Source organism: Dromiciops gliroides, chromosome 3, assembly GCF_019393635.1.
Source record: "Dromiciops gliroides isolate mDroGli1 chromosome 3, mDroGli1.pri, whole genome shotgun sequence".
Taxonomy (NCBI): domain Eukaryota; kingdom Metazoa; phylum Chordata; class Mammalia; order Microbiotheria; family Microbiotheriidae; genus Dromiciops; species Dromiciops gliroides.
Genome location: NC_057863.1, coordinates 312,354,899 through 312,369,440, shown reverse-complemented (window position 1 = coordinate 312,369,440; position 14,542 = coordinate 312,354,899). Strand labels below are relative to the sequence as shown.

At 37.7% G+C, this 14,542-nt stretch overlaps 1 protein-coding gene across 2 annotated transcripts in view; it reads right to left on the bottom strand.

The window, feature by feature from the left end:
• The window catches only part of ALCAM (activated leukocyte cell adhesion molecule), a 269,642-nt gene that overhangs the window by 136,569 nt on the left and 118,531 nt on the right, over positions 1–14,542 (bottom strand). The gene's annotated exons all lie outside the window — the stretch shown is intronic.

Below are 14,542 nucleotides of genomic sequence, written 5' to 3'. Positions count from 1 at the left end.
ATTACTAGTGTCATTTACTACTGCATTTCCTGAGCCTAGCCTATTCCATTGATCTACCACTCTATTTTTTAGCCAGTACCAAATAGTTTTGATGACTGCCGCTTTATAGTAAAGCTCCAGGTTTGGTACCGCTAACCCACCTTCCTGTGAATTTTTTTTCATTATTTCCCTGGATATTCTTGATTTTTTGTTTTTCCAGATGAATTTTGTTATTATTTTTCTAGCTGTATAAAATAATTTTTAGGTAGTCTGATTGGTATGGCACTGAATAAGTAAATTAATTTAGGCAGTATTGTCATTTTTACTATATTAGCTCTGCCTATCCATGAGCAATTGATATCTTTCTAATTATTTAGATCTGATTTGATTTGTGTGAAGAGTGTTTGGTAGTTGTGTTCATAGAGTTCCTGGGTTTGTCTTGGCAAGTAGACTCCCAAGTATTTTATATTATCTACCATTACTTTAAATGGAATTTCTCTTTCTATCTCTTGCTGCTGGACTTTGTTGGTCATGTATAGAAATGCTGATGATTTATGTGGATTTATTTTATATCCTGCTACTTTGCTAAAGTTGTTAATAGTTTCAAGTAATTTTTGACTTGATTCTCTAGGATTCCTTAAGTATACCATCATATCATCTGCAAAGAGTGATAGTTTTGTTTCCTCCTTGCCTATTCTAATTCCTTTAATTCCTTTCTCTTCTCTGATTGCTAAAGCTAACATTTCTAGAACAATATTAAATAATAGAGGTGATAATGGACATCCCTGTTTCACCCCTGATCTTATTGGGAAGGCCTCTAATTTATCTCCATTGCATATAATACTTGCTGATGGCTTTAGGTAGATACTGTTTATTATTCTAAGGAAAGCTCCCCCTATTCCTAAACTTTCTAGTGTTTTTATTAGGAATGGGTGCTGTACTTTGTCAAAAGCTTTCTCTGCATCTATTGAGATAATCATATGATTTTGCTAACTTCACTTTTAATCAGTTCATATAGATCATTCCAGGTTTTTCTGAAACTATCCTCTTCATTATTTCTTTTCTTTTTTTTTCTTTTTTTTTTTGTGGGGCAATTGGGGTTAAGTGACTTGCCCAGGGTCACACAGCTAGTAAGTGTCTGAGGCCGGATTTGAACTCAGGTCCTCCTGAATCCAGGGCCAGTGCTCTATCCACTGTGTCATCTAGCTGCTCCCCATCAATTATACCATATGAATGTGATAAAATATTATTTGTCTGTAAGAAATAATGAAGGGGCAGCTAGGTGACACAGTGGATAGAGCACCGGCCCTGGATTCAGGAGGACCTGAGTTCAAATCCGGCTTAACACTTACTAGCTGTGTGACCCTGGGCAAGTCACTTAACCCTCATTAGCCTGCCAAAAAAAAAATTAATGGGCATCCCCTCAGTTTCTAACTCTTTGACACTATAAAAAGAGATGACACAAATAGTTTTGTACATATGGCTTCTTTTTCTTTCTTTGATCTCTTTGGTATATATCAGTTAATTAGATTTTTTTTGCCTGACTTTCTTTTTCATTCTCTGAGTCTTTTCCTTCTAAAATGATCTTTTTGAAATTGTCCCTACTGGCATGGATTTCCTTGGTGATTTATTTATTCTCATACAGCCACTCTTTCTGATAAAGTAGCATTTCTGCTCCATTGAATAGAATGAGGTATAAGTCCAAGTGTAATGGTTTCCCTGGCCATTGAGAATGGAAATAGGTCATTTTAGAAATTTTGGCAAATCTGTTCCATCTTTTGTCTGTCTATTATCTTGCCAGTTTTATCTAAGAATGTTCTTGGGAAGATGTGGTTCAGTTGGGTCTCCTGCCAAACCTTCTGTAGTCTTGGTCTTGCTTCTACTGATCTTTGCTATTTTATATACTCCTCTGCCATCCTTCTCTCCATACTGTTTTACAAATGTATTTATATTCTAAACTGCTGTCTTCGGCTATTGTGATTTTCTGGCAAGATAAAAGTGTTTTCTTACCTATGATAGTTTCTGCATTCTTCTCATTGTGGCAACTACTTTATATTGATTAAACCTTTTCAGGAAATGGATACAATATCTTTGCCTTTTACCATTTCCCATTTTAGAATAGGCTTAATAGAGGCTATTGTAACTGGCTGGAATCTCTCTCCTCATCTTGATCCTTTGTGTGGTGTAGTGGATAATGTTTTTGACCTTGAGTCAGGAAAACATTTGTTGAGACTTGCCTCTAACACTGATTAGCCATTACCCTGGGCAAGGCATTTAATATCCCCAAAATTCATTTTCTTCATTTATAAAGTAGATGGACTAATTTATGTTTAGAACTAGAAGGATCAAACCACTGCTAAATGATGGTCAACACTTTTATCTATACATTATCTCCACAAAGACTTTAGCATCATTTCAGCTACCAAGCTATCCCATTAGCTATAGGAGCAGCTAGATAGCTCAATGAATACAGCAACTGGCCTGGAGAGCTGTGTGACCTTGAGAAAGTCACTTAGCACTATTTGCTTCAGTTTCCTCATCTGTAAAATGGAGCTAATAATTGTATGTACTTCACAGGGTTCTGGTGAGACTCAAATGACATAATAATTGTAAAGAGCTTAGCATAGTCCCTGACACATAGCAAGTGCTACATAAATGTTAGCTCTTCATCATCACTTTTATTATTATTAGTGGATACACCTGATCCTTGAGGTAAATAATTTTTTCATGGAGACCAGGAGCTATAACATCAAATAAGCCAGGCTGTGTGGCAGAGGAGAGTTCCCTTTTGTCCAGCATTTGTACCTCTGTTTGGGAATCAATAAAACCCTAAACCCGCAAAACACTTAAGATAAATGCAATCCTACCCCAGCATTATTTTTTTTCCTAGTTAGAAGTCATAAATTTAAAAAAAGATATGCCTTTGGGATGAGTCCGAAGTTTCTTGGATTCTCACATTTTTTTCAGCTACCATGACACCCAGTCAGTTCAGAACCACATCTCCATTCTCCATTCTGTTTTCTTGCTACTAGGAAGAAGCCCATAGTCTCCAAACCACTGGGATGGTACATTATGAAATTTTACCCTCCTTGATAATGCTCTGCTCCATTAAAATAGCTGATAAATTAAGTCACATCAAGGTGTTAATGACTGTGGAAAGCTTAATGTGTTAAATCTCTCAGGGATAATTGACTACTGTCAGAAATCCTTTGATCCAAGACGGTAGGATTCAAGAGTGGAGAAATAAAAGTAAAGACAAAACTAATTCTATATGCTTTGCTCAAATATAACAATTTATGTATCATTTAAAATGTTTCCAATAAATTAGCTGTTGTTGTTGTTTGTCCTTCATTCTCAAAGGGGACCATGACGCTGAGGTGATGTCATGATTTGCAATGAATTGGATTTAAGTGAGGAAGGGCTGTGCAAAGTCACCAACATCACTTTCTCCTCCAGAGCCATGTGGGTCTAGTAACAAGATATATATTAGGATGACTGGAGATGGCCCCATATGTTTGAGGCAATTGGGGAAAAGTGAGTTGCTCAGGGTCACACAGATTGTGTCTGAAGTAAGATTTGAACTCAGGTCCTCCCAAATTCAGGTCCAGTACTCTATACTCTGCACCAACTAGCTGCCCCAATAATTTAGCTACTATAAAAAGAAATGTGTAATACACATACTTTCACATCAGTTCCTAACATACTTAAGTAGTAAAGTATGCCTCTAGTTTCCCTTGGGCTTCTTTCCTTTTCTCAACCCAACTACCTCATCTGGACTTTTGACTTCTCTGACTGTCCCACTTCAAAAGGCCTGCCCTCCTCTCCATCACTTAAATTCTTATTCATCTCATAGTCTTTTTATCTTTTTAGTCACACTGGAGCAAAATAGATAATGCCTTAATCCCCACCAAGGTGTTAATGCCTGATTTAAGCTTAAAATGTTAACCTTCCTGGGGATATCTGCATTTTAAAAGATGGCAGCTCCCAAACCAATGAATATTAGAATGTTGAGCTGAGTGTTAGTACAGTTAGGGAGGTATTTTTGGATATGGAAGGAGGAGAACTTTCTGGATAACCCCCCAGTTACACCATATGTAATCACACCAACTTGGCTTACTTCTAATATAAGACTGTTGATAAGGCTTGGCTACCTTCAAGAGGACAGGAGCTTACATGAGATTTTGCCCTGTGGAAATAGAACTTTGTGACAGGAAACTATGAGAATTTGCCCAGTGTGTTCCCCACTTCTCCAATTTTTAACAATGATGCCAGGATTAGAAAGGCATCTATCTTCAGAGATTCTTGAGAGCTTCCTATTCAAAGGCTCTTATGTATTTATCAATATGGGCGGGGGGGGGGGGGACAATGGTAAAGAAAAAAGTATGAGTTTGTTCCGTGTTTTTATGTTCAGAATGTGAGTTCAGAAATTGAGAGTTGTTTTATGTTTCTCTCCTAAGACTCACTGGCACCACTTCGAGCCAAGCTGAATCACAGAATACTAACAATGAGAAGGAACTTAGAAATCATTTAGTTAAGTCCCTTCATTTAATCAGTGAGGAAACTGTGAGTTAGGGAGTTCACAGCTAGTTAGTAGCAGTTATAGTTATAAGCAAGGATTATGGACTTCAATAAATTATGGGGCCTCTTCCAAAAGATGCTTTTATGATGATATGAATGAGGTTCAAAAATTTATCAGGCACCTACTACATGCAAAACATTGCGCTAAGTACAGAGGATATAACAGTAAATGAGTCAAAAATCCTAATATCAAATGTATTGGGTCGGGAATTTGGGACAATTAAAGTTTAAACTGGCCAGCCAAACTCAAGGACTAACACATGTTGAGAGGTAAGGGGGATAAACCCATTAGGTGTGGCTACTGTCTGGTCTTTGCCAAGGAGACAGAGATAGCTCCAGAAATCAGAACAACCATCCCTCATGTGACTTCTCTCAACCCACCCCCAATAAGGGACATTCCACCCTCAGGTGATCACCCTCATCTACCAGCTACAAAAACTTTAGCTTTTCTCCTGTTCAAGGAGATAGGTATCTCAGAGAATGTATCCAAACCATCTCCTCTCAAGAAGTCCAAGGACTACTCTTTTGGTCTCTTTTCTCTAGCACTTAAATAAAAGATTATTTTATTCTAATTGGATTTGTGTGCAAAAGGGTGTAATTCTTTTTTTTTTCTTTTTTTTCTGTGAGGCAATTGGGGTTAAGTGACTTGCCCAGGGTCACACAGCTAGTGTTAAGTGTCTGAGGCCGGATTTGAACTCAGGTACTCCTGACTCCAGGGCCCGTGCTCTGTCCACTGCGCCATCTAGCTGCCCCAAGAGGGTGTAATTCTTTAAAAAGGAATACCTAATGCCCTCCACCCCCACCACTAATTTTCCGCGTGACATCAAACAGCTTACAATCTAATGGGGGATGGGTGAAGTATGTACTCCCTGGGTGATAGGGAGAAGGGAAGAATCCAGGCAAAATGCTATGAGAAATGTGAGGAAAGACTAATCGTTTGCAGCTGGGGGAGGAAGAGAAGACTTCATGGAGAAAGTTTTCCCTGAATTGATCCTTGATGAAAGTCAGGTGTAGTTTCTTGGGAAGTGGGCAAGAAGTCTCTATGGTGGGTAGCATGAGCAAAGGCACCTGAGCTCTCCAAATCATCTTGTATCTATTTTGTGTGTACCTACTGTATATGTACCTGATGTCTCACTGCATCCTTCCCTCCTTAACCTCACCAGTAAGCTCCTTGGGGGCAGTGACACTTCATTTTTGCCTTTATATCTCTAGTACCCAGCACAGAATTTAGCACATATGTGCTAAAACAAAACAAAACAAAACAGGTGCTTAACAAATGCTTATTGAGCCACCAAGGATAATACTCCACCTTCCTTAGAGCACAGAGCACATCTAGGAAAAGTGTAAGAGAAGGCAAGAAAAACGTCAAGTAAGAGCCCATTTATGGAAAGGGTTTTTTTGTTGTTGTTGTTGTTGTTAAGATAAGGCATTTATACCTTTTTCATTAGACAGTGAAAACAGCTGAAGGTTTTTGAGTAATAAGTTGTTGTTCAGTCATTTTTCTAGTCGTATTCAGCTCTTAATGATCCTATTTGGGGTTTTCTTGGCAAATATACTGGAGTGGTTTGCCATTGCCTTCTCCAGCTCATTTGACATATGAGGAAACTGAGGCAAACAGGGTTAAGTAACTTGTCCAGGGACCCAGCTAGTAAGTGTCTGAGGACAGATTTTAACTCAGAAAAATGAGTCTTCCTTGACTCCAGGTCTGGCATTCTATCCACTGTACCACCTAGCTTCCCTTTGAGTAATAAAAACAGAAACAAAAACAGGAAGATCTTTTAGGAGACTATTTTAATAGTTGAAGTGAGAGATGATGAGCGCCTGAATTAGTGGGAGTAAATGGAGTGAAGAGATTTGATAGATATTGTAGTTATAAAATCTAAGGCCTGACAGTTGACTGGATATGGGGAGTGAGTGATGTGGTAAAGTCACATATGATAGAGAAAAGCAGATGGGCTGAGGAGGGAAAACTGCAAAGATGGTAGGTGCCATCAGAAGAAAATGAATGAATGAATGAGTGAGTGAATGAAAGAAAATGAATTTATTAAATGACAAGTTAAATGACAAGTCCCTGTATGGAAAGCATTGTGCAAAGCACTATGAACACAAATAGAAACACTATCCAATAAGTTGGAGGAACAAGTAAGAACTTTAAAATGGGTTTTGCTTCTGGATAAAGGGTACATTACTTGGGCTGTAGAGGAATTTTCACAGGCCTGTTTTACTTTTACTTGTTTCAAGTAACCCAGGAGCAATTACAGTCTACTACTGTATCATACTCTTTGGATAAACTGTTGCATTTACTTGATAGGGCAATACCTTTCCTTGGTTGTAACCTGTTTTCAGTTTTTTAAGGTTTTCATTCTGAAAAATTTTCTCCACAACCATACATGGCTTTAGTTAGTTTAACAAAGGAACAAAAGATGAGACATTTGACCTTATTCATCTGTTTTCTGCATCCAAACATTCAGTGGTACTTGAATTATTTCTAAACGGCATTTTTGGTTTCTCTCAATCAACAGTGCACAACACAGTGCATTGTATATTGAAAAGTCTTAATGATTGTCTTTTGAATGAAAGAACAACGGAGATAGCAGACCTATCTGAGTAAAAACAAGCCAAACAATGTTTCCAAAAGCAAAGAAAAATATATATTTTTTCTCACTGAATATGCAGGCAAACAGGCATCTTGTATTTAGTGTAACTCTACAAATATGTTCCATGCACTTAACCTGCCTCGTATAACAAATCATTTAATAAAACAGTATTATAGGTGTTAGAAAACCTGTTAAAGACCTGAGTTTGAATCCTGGCTCTGCAACTTATTAGCTCAGCAACTTTATTAGACTAGTTATGTAAGCATTCTGGGAGGCTTCCTTGTCTACATACCCCTCCACCCCTCTTTCCCCCCTCTCTTTTTGAGTTTAGGTTTCTTTGTATTTTCCAAACTGGAAGTGAAGCAGTCACTTCCAGCCTGATCCACTACTGATGACTTTATGGAAGCTTTTACTTGTTCCATTTCCAGTTTGGGCTAATTTGCCTCTCCTTAAGCATCTTGGGCTCAACATGCTAGTGCCAGATTTAGTTGATGTTGTTTGTCCTTCATTGTCAAAGAAGAAGACCATGACATCAGGGTGATGTCATGACTTGCAATGAATTGGATTTAAGTGAGGGAGGGCTGTGTGAAGTCATCAACCTCACTCTCTCCTCCACAGTCATCTGGGTCCAGTGGCAAGATACATATCAGGATGACTGGAGTTGGTCCCAGATGTCTGAGGCAATTGGGGTTGTGACTTGTCCAGGGTCATACAGAAAGTGTTTGAGATGAGATTTGAACTCAGGTCCTCCCAGCTTCTGAGCTAGTGCTTTATCCACTGCACCAACTAGCTGCCCCTGCCAGACTTAATGAAGACAATGGATCAGCATAGTCCATTGTAGCTCAGAGCTCCTAAGCTCAAGTGATCCAACAGCCTTGACCTTCCTAGTCAACAGAATTATAGATTTGGCTTCATCTATGTTATTGGTAAAATAAGGGTGGTTCTTTCTATCTCTAGATCCAATGACTAGGATGATATCATGTTGGGATGGAAGAAGTATGATAGATAACTACAGTTTTTAAAAGTTGGGGGCAGCTAGGTGGTGCAGTGGATAAAGCACTGGCCTTGGATTCAGGAGGACTTGAATTTAAATCCAGCCTCAGACACTTGACACTTACTATCTGTGTGACTCTGGGTAATTCACTTAACCCTCATTGCCCCACAAAAACAAAAGAAAGGGCAAAAAGTAATTTACACATTTTCATCCCCATGTCTCTTCTTTTTCTTATTTCTTTATTGGGAGAAGCTTTAGTAAGACCATCTGCTCTTTGGCGAATAGCAAAATGGGTTTTGGTGATAGGAATTTCTTGGAATTGTTTCTGTTAGGTGTTGAATAAAAACAAACACTGAAGTTGATGCTTCCAAAGCAATATATCTGCATGACTCTTTAGATAACTATATGTTTGCTTAAATCATGTTTCTGTTGGAAAATTGTAGGTTGTTTACCAACCACTCTTATTCATGGTCATAAATTAGTGCGCAATAGAAGTATATGAACTCAGGCCTCCTGCTTCTAAATGAAATCATGCTTCTATTTTGTTTGCCTCAGGTTCCCCTTGGGCTACCTTCCTTTTCTCAACCCATCTTCCTCTTCTGTACTTTTGACTTCTCTGAAGTCAAAAGCCCAAGGGGAACTAGAGGATACAAAGAAAATAACTAGGTATATACATGGTGTAGACAGAGTAGATGGAAGAGTGTAATCTCATCATGGAAGGCACCAGTAGCTGAGGGAGCCAAAAAAGGTCGTGTAGAAGGGGAGAATTGAGTTGGAATTGAAAGGAATCCAAGAAATATAAGAGATGGAATTGAGGACAAAGAACATTTCAGTCATTGGGCAGAGCCCAGTTCAAATATATGGAGATGGAAGGTGGAGTGACTAAGAGTCACATAGCAAACAGATTGATACAATTAAGGGCACTCTCTAGAGGTCATGTTTTCTTAATATATATGCATGTATACATACATACATATGAAATAAAAACACAAAGAAAAATAAAAATGGATAATTACATGTAAATATTACTCAGAAGTGCCTTGGATTGATGGAATTTTATTAATGTTGTGATACTTAGTAAGTCAGAGGCTTAGTAAGTCAGTATGGGAAAGCAGCAGAGGTGGAAAAAATAAGTTAGCTACTCTTAGAAATCCTGACTTTCAGTCTCTAATAGATCTATTACTATTGGTTTTATGACCTTAAGGAAGTCATTTAATCTCTGATCATCATCAGAAATAATTGTATTGAGGAAAGACTAAGGATCAGTCTGCTGATACGAACTGTCTGGATAGAATAAAAACAAAAAGAAAAACAAAAACCTCCCACAAAAACATTGGATGTCAATAGTCATAACACTATCAAGTGCCTTCTATGTGCTAGTTGTCATTCAGAATACAAAGATAACATAACCCATGAATATAACTGTATACAAATAACTATAATGAAAGATAAAATATGGTTAAATACTATAATGGAAGTATAAACAAGATTCCACAGAAGTACAGAGGAGAAATGATTCCTGGTAGGAAAGACAGAAACCTTCCTTTCTCTTTTTCACCTATTTTTTTTTCTTGTAAAGGGCTCTGACTGCCATGCCAAGAAATCTCTTCTTTGTTTCTTTCTTCCTTTCTTTCTTTCTTTCTTTCTTTCAGGGGCAATGAGGGGTCTTGCCCAGGGTCACACAGCTAGTAAGTGTCAAGTGTCTGAGGACAGATTTGAACTCAGGCCCTCTTGAATTCAGGACCAGTGCTTTATCCACTGTGCCACCTAGCTGCCCCGATGGTAGCTATAGTTCTATGAGGAAAAGGTGGTTTTTTTAAAGCCCTTATTTACTTCTCTCAGCTTCAAAGCAGTTTGTTCTTTAAATTAATCCAGGAACACTGTTAAAAAGCACATAATGAATCCTTTTCTAATCAGCCAAATAAGAAGTAAAATATTATACTAACATGCTCTGCGTTAAGTCACTAAATAGTACAGTGAATATGCCAACTTATTTTTTCTACAAAGAATCTTCTCTCCTTAGGAAGATTAGGGTAAAATTAAGTTGCATTTATCTAGAGTGCTCCATACTACCAAATTTATCTTACTAAAGTTGACTACTTTTATCTAGATCCATTTTCCATTTACCAGTCTTTTTATAGCATAATAATCAGGCTTTTAACAGCCAAGAACATCTTAGAAGTTGATGTAGTTGTTGGCTATAAATTCCTTTTTTTGCTTATTTTTTTTTTCTTTAGCAGCTTGGACCAATAAGTTTAAGTTCTGACTTTCAACTGGGAATGATTTAATTATTTAACAATAAAGAATCTTATTTCCCACACTATCAAGTTTGGTCTGTTCTACAACAATAAAATCTTAATAAGCATTACGCTAATTAAACAAAAAGAAACTAATAAATTGACCTAAATGTACAGAAATAAGAGACTTCTCTACTTTCCTTCATTTCTTCCTCATTGCCATCCTGTACATTTTTGGGGAGGGTAGTTGAATTTCAGGAATTAAAATTCACATAAGGGTTAACTGCTTGTAACAACTCACACAGCAGTTTGGACTTTAAGATGTTGTTTACATACTATTTTACAGTAAAACTTAAATTAACTGGAATACTTGGGGAATGGGGCATTCTGGTCTATTGAGTTTCCTGGGTAACTCAAGGACAGCCAGAAAAAATACAAAACAAAATAAAATTCTACCCTCTTATGGGTTCAATCCTTGTCACTGAAAATCCTTCTAAAATGCAGGGCATCCCCCAAACCTTAGTGCAGTGAAAGCTTTAATGGATTAAGAGAGCATTGGTAGCTCTCTTCCCCACCTTATTAAATACTTGAAAATAAATCAGTTAGGAAGACACTATATATAATATTTATATATGTATATACAAACATATATACTATATATGTGTATACATGTTATGTGTGTATACATAAATTTTATTTATTAATTTGTTTAATAGAGACCTTATTCAAGGAGACATGATTTGCCCTAGGAAGGAGCCCATTCCCTTTTGCAATTTAGTGCTATTACATTACACCATAAACTCATTTTTTGTCTGAGTTAAATCTGGCTTTCAAATTCTTATAGACTTTGTCACCTATTTTGTTAATTAAGTCCTGTAATGATATCAAACTGAATCATTGTTTATGTATGACATCTAGCAAGAGCTAAAGAGCACTTCTTTTAAGTCAAATAGCTTAAATGCCTTCCCAAGGAGAAGATCTAACTGACTTGGAAGGGGAGAACAGAAACAGTCATGGAAAACAGAGCTAGGAAAGGAGAGAAAAATGAAACAAAGAGGGAGAAAGAAATGGATATTTAGACAAAGACAATGGCAGAGATTTGAGGTCAGAAAAAGAGAGAACTTTTGGGGCAGCTAGGTGGCACAGTAGATAAAGGATTATCAGTCCTGGATTCAGGAGGACCTGAGTTGAAATTTGGCCTCAGACACTTGACACTTACTAGCTGTGTAACCCTGGGTGATCATCAATTTATCTATTCATTCAACAAGTATTATGACTGCCATGTACAGAGCAATGTGCTAGCCACTGTCAGGAACATGGCAGATTATAAAACAAGGTTCCTGCTAGTTTACAACCTAGATGGAGAGATAAAGCATGCACCAATGAAATAACAGACATAAGGGGCAGCTAGGTGGTGCAGTGGATAAAGCACCGGCCTTGGATTCAGGAGTACCTGAGTTCAAATCCAGCCTCAGACACTTGACATTTACTAGCTGTGTGACTCTGGGCAAGTCACTTAACCCCCACTGCCCTGCAAACAAAACAAACAAACAAAAAGTACATGCAGAAATAACAGACATGTATGGTTAAGGGCCAAAATAACTGGCCCGGGCAATCAATGTTCTAGGAGTTCAGAGGAAGGTGAGAAAGTAGATTTATTGTAGGTGTCAAAGGAACCTCATGGAAAGGGTGAGACTTGAAGTTGGACTTTAAGGACAAGTAGAGAAGTTAGGATATAGATTATGGAAGGAAATGTGGCAACAAAACACAGACATTTTGAAAAGATGAAAAAAGCATGGGGAATTTTATTTATTATTTGTTTGACAAAAAGTGTATTTTTACTAGCCGTGTGACCCTGGACAAATCATTTAACCCCAATTGCCTTGCCAAAACACACACACACACACACACACACACACACACACACACACCAAAGAAAGAAACAAGAAACAAACACCCCCCCCCAAAAAAAAGTTTCATTTACAAAATCAGAGAATTTAAGGGTTGTAAAGGACCTTGGTGGCCATCAAGTTCAACTCATATGCTAAAGGAAACCCCAAAAACATACTTCACAATTTGTTGTTCAGTTTCAGATTGGAGACCTCCAAGGAAGAGGAACACACCACCTTTCTAGTTAGCTCATTCCATTTTGGGGGCAAATTTGTTAGGAAGATTTCCCTTAAATTGAACCTAAATTTGTATCTTTGTAACTTCACCAGTTGCTTCTGGTCATACCCTGTTGGCCCCAAAGCACAAGTCTAATCCTTCTATATGGCAGCCCTTTGAAGGCTTCCAGATAGCTTTGGACCCCCTGAGTCTATTCTTCAAGGTAAACATTCCCAATTCTTTTCAACATATCAAAGGTATTAGACACCTACCTTCACCTTATTTCCAGGATATCAGTCACACCCATAGTGAAATGTTAAAAGCAAGAACACATAGTGAAGCCCAACAAATGATTTGCTAGTTGACATACCCAGGATACAGGAAATTTAGTATATCATGTCACTTGTAGTTTTCTCTTTGGGTATTATTGCTCTGCCAGATGCTATGAGGGCAGAGTACCATTTAAAAAAAAAAATTCAACTACACCCCCCACACACACACATGCCTCAGTTCTTCTCATACTGCTTTGCACACAATAAGTTCTTAATAAATGTTTGTGGGGTGAACAAATTAAAGAATATTGACTCCAAAGAAAGAACACTGGGGGGCAAAATTCAACAAGAAAGCAATGAAACAGCAGTTGTATTGCATTAGGAAATTATCTTAGGATTTAACTTAAAGCTTAGAAAAATCAATGATGATTCTCTGTATATCTTTTAAGTCAATATTTTCAAACTCAAAATGTTCCTTTCTTTTAACTTTATATCACCTATCGGTTTGGATTACTCTTATGTTTCTTTTAACACAATCATTAATTGGGTTGCAATGGAATAAATGTGTGATAAAGATGATGAGGGGAAACTAAAAGCAACCCAAAGCAGACCAGGCCCAACATTTGACCTACATGCTTAAGACTACTCATCAAATACTAGTTTCTTTCCCAAAACTATTTCCAAATATAAGAGCAAGAGAAATATCTGGATTTCTTTTTAAAAAAAAACATATTTTGGGGGGCAGCTAGGTGGTGCAGTGGATAAAGCACCGGCCCTGGATTCAGGAGTACCTGAGTTCAAATCCGGCCTCAGACACTTACTAGCTGTGTGACCCTGGGCAAGTCACTTAACCCCCATTGCCCCGCAAAAAAAAAAAAATTAAAAAAAAACAAAACAAAACATATTTTTGGTCCAGACCTTTGAATACCTGAGTGTAAGAAATTCATTCCCTCAATACAACCAGACCACTAGTCTACATCTTATAGTATACCTGTCAGCTCTGGGAGATTAAATACTTTGCCCAGGGTCACACAATTCCAATGTGTCATGTTTAGGATTTGAATCCAAGTCTTCCTGACTCCAAGTCTTCCTGACTCCAAGTCTTCATGACAGTAGGCTGCCTTTCTTGGGCATCTAAGAACTATTGATTATGGCTGTCACCAGGTTGGATTATCTCAGGAAGGCAGTTTAATATTTGCCCTTGGATCCATGTGGTAACCTCCACTTTCTATATTTTTCTATGTAGGCCAGGAGGAAATAGAAGTGAAATAACCATTTCAGAACAACTGTCTCTTACCTCTTTTCACACTCAGCCCTCTCTACAGGTCTCTAGAGAGGCAGGCTGACAGGATAGAGCCAGTCAGAGGCTGCTGGAGGAGAAGTAACAAGAGAGGTAACACACTTTAGGAAGTGAGGTGATATAAGCCAGGAAGTCCATTTGCTCTATATTTGAGATTTTCAAGCTAATTTTACAAAATAATACTGCTAAACATGCTCTTGTTATGTATAGTTAGTCAGTGCTTAGGGGAACAAGAGACTCCAAATTGGGAGATCCCAAAATGTAGAAACAAGGTCAGAAAGTGTCAGATTGTAAAACTGAAGCTAACAAAACAGATGAGATTAGACATTGGTGGAAATAACCCACACTAAGAAATGATTTGTAGATGAGTTGTTCCCCTGATTAGGGCATCTCCCAAATCTCTTATCAAGATTCCTAGGGTCCCTCACTAAAATCTTGTCAAGAAGATATCAATCTAAAATATAATGAATATAAGAGAA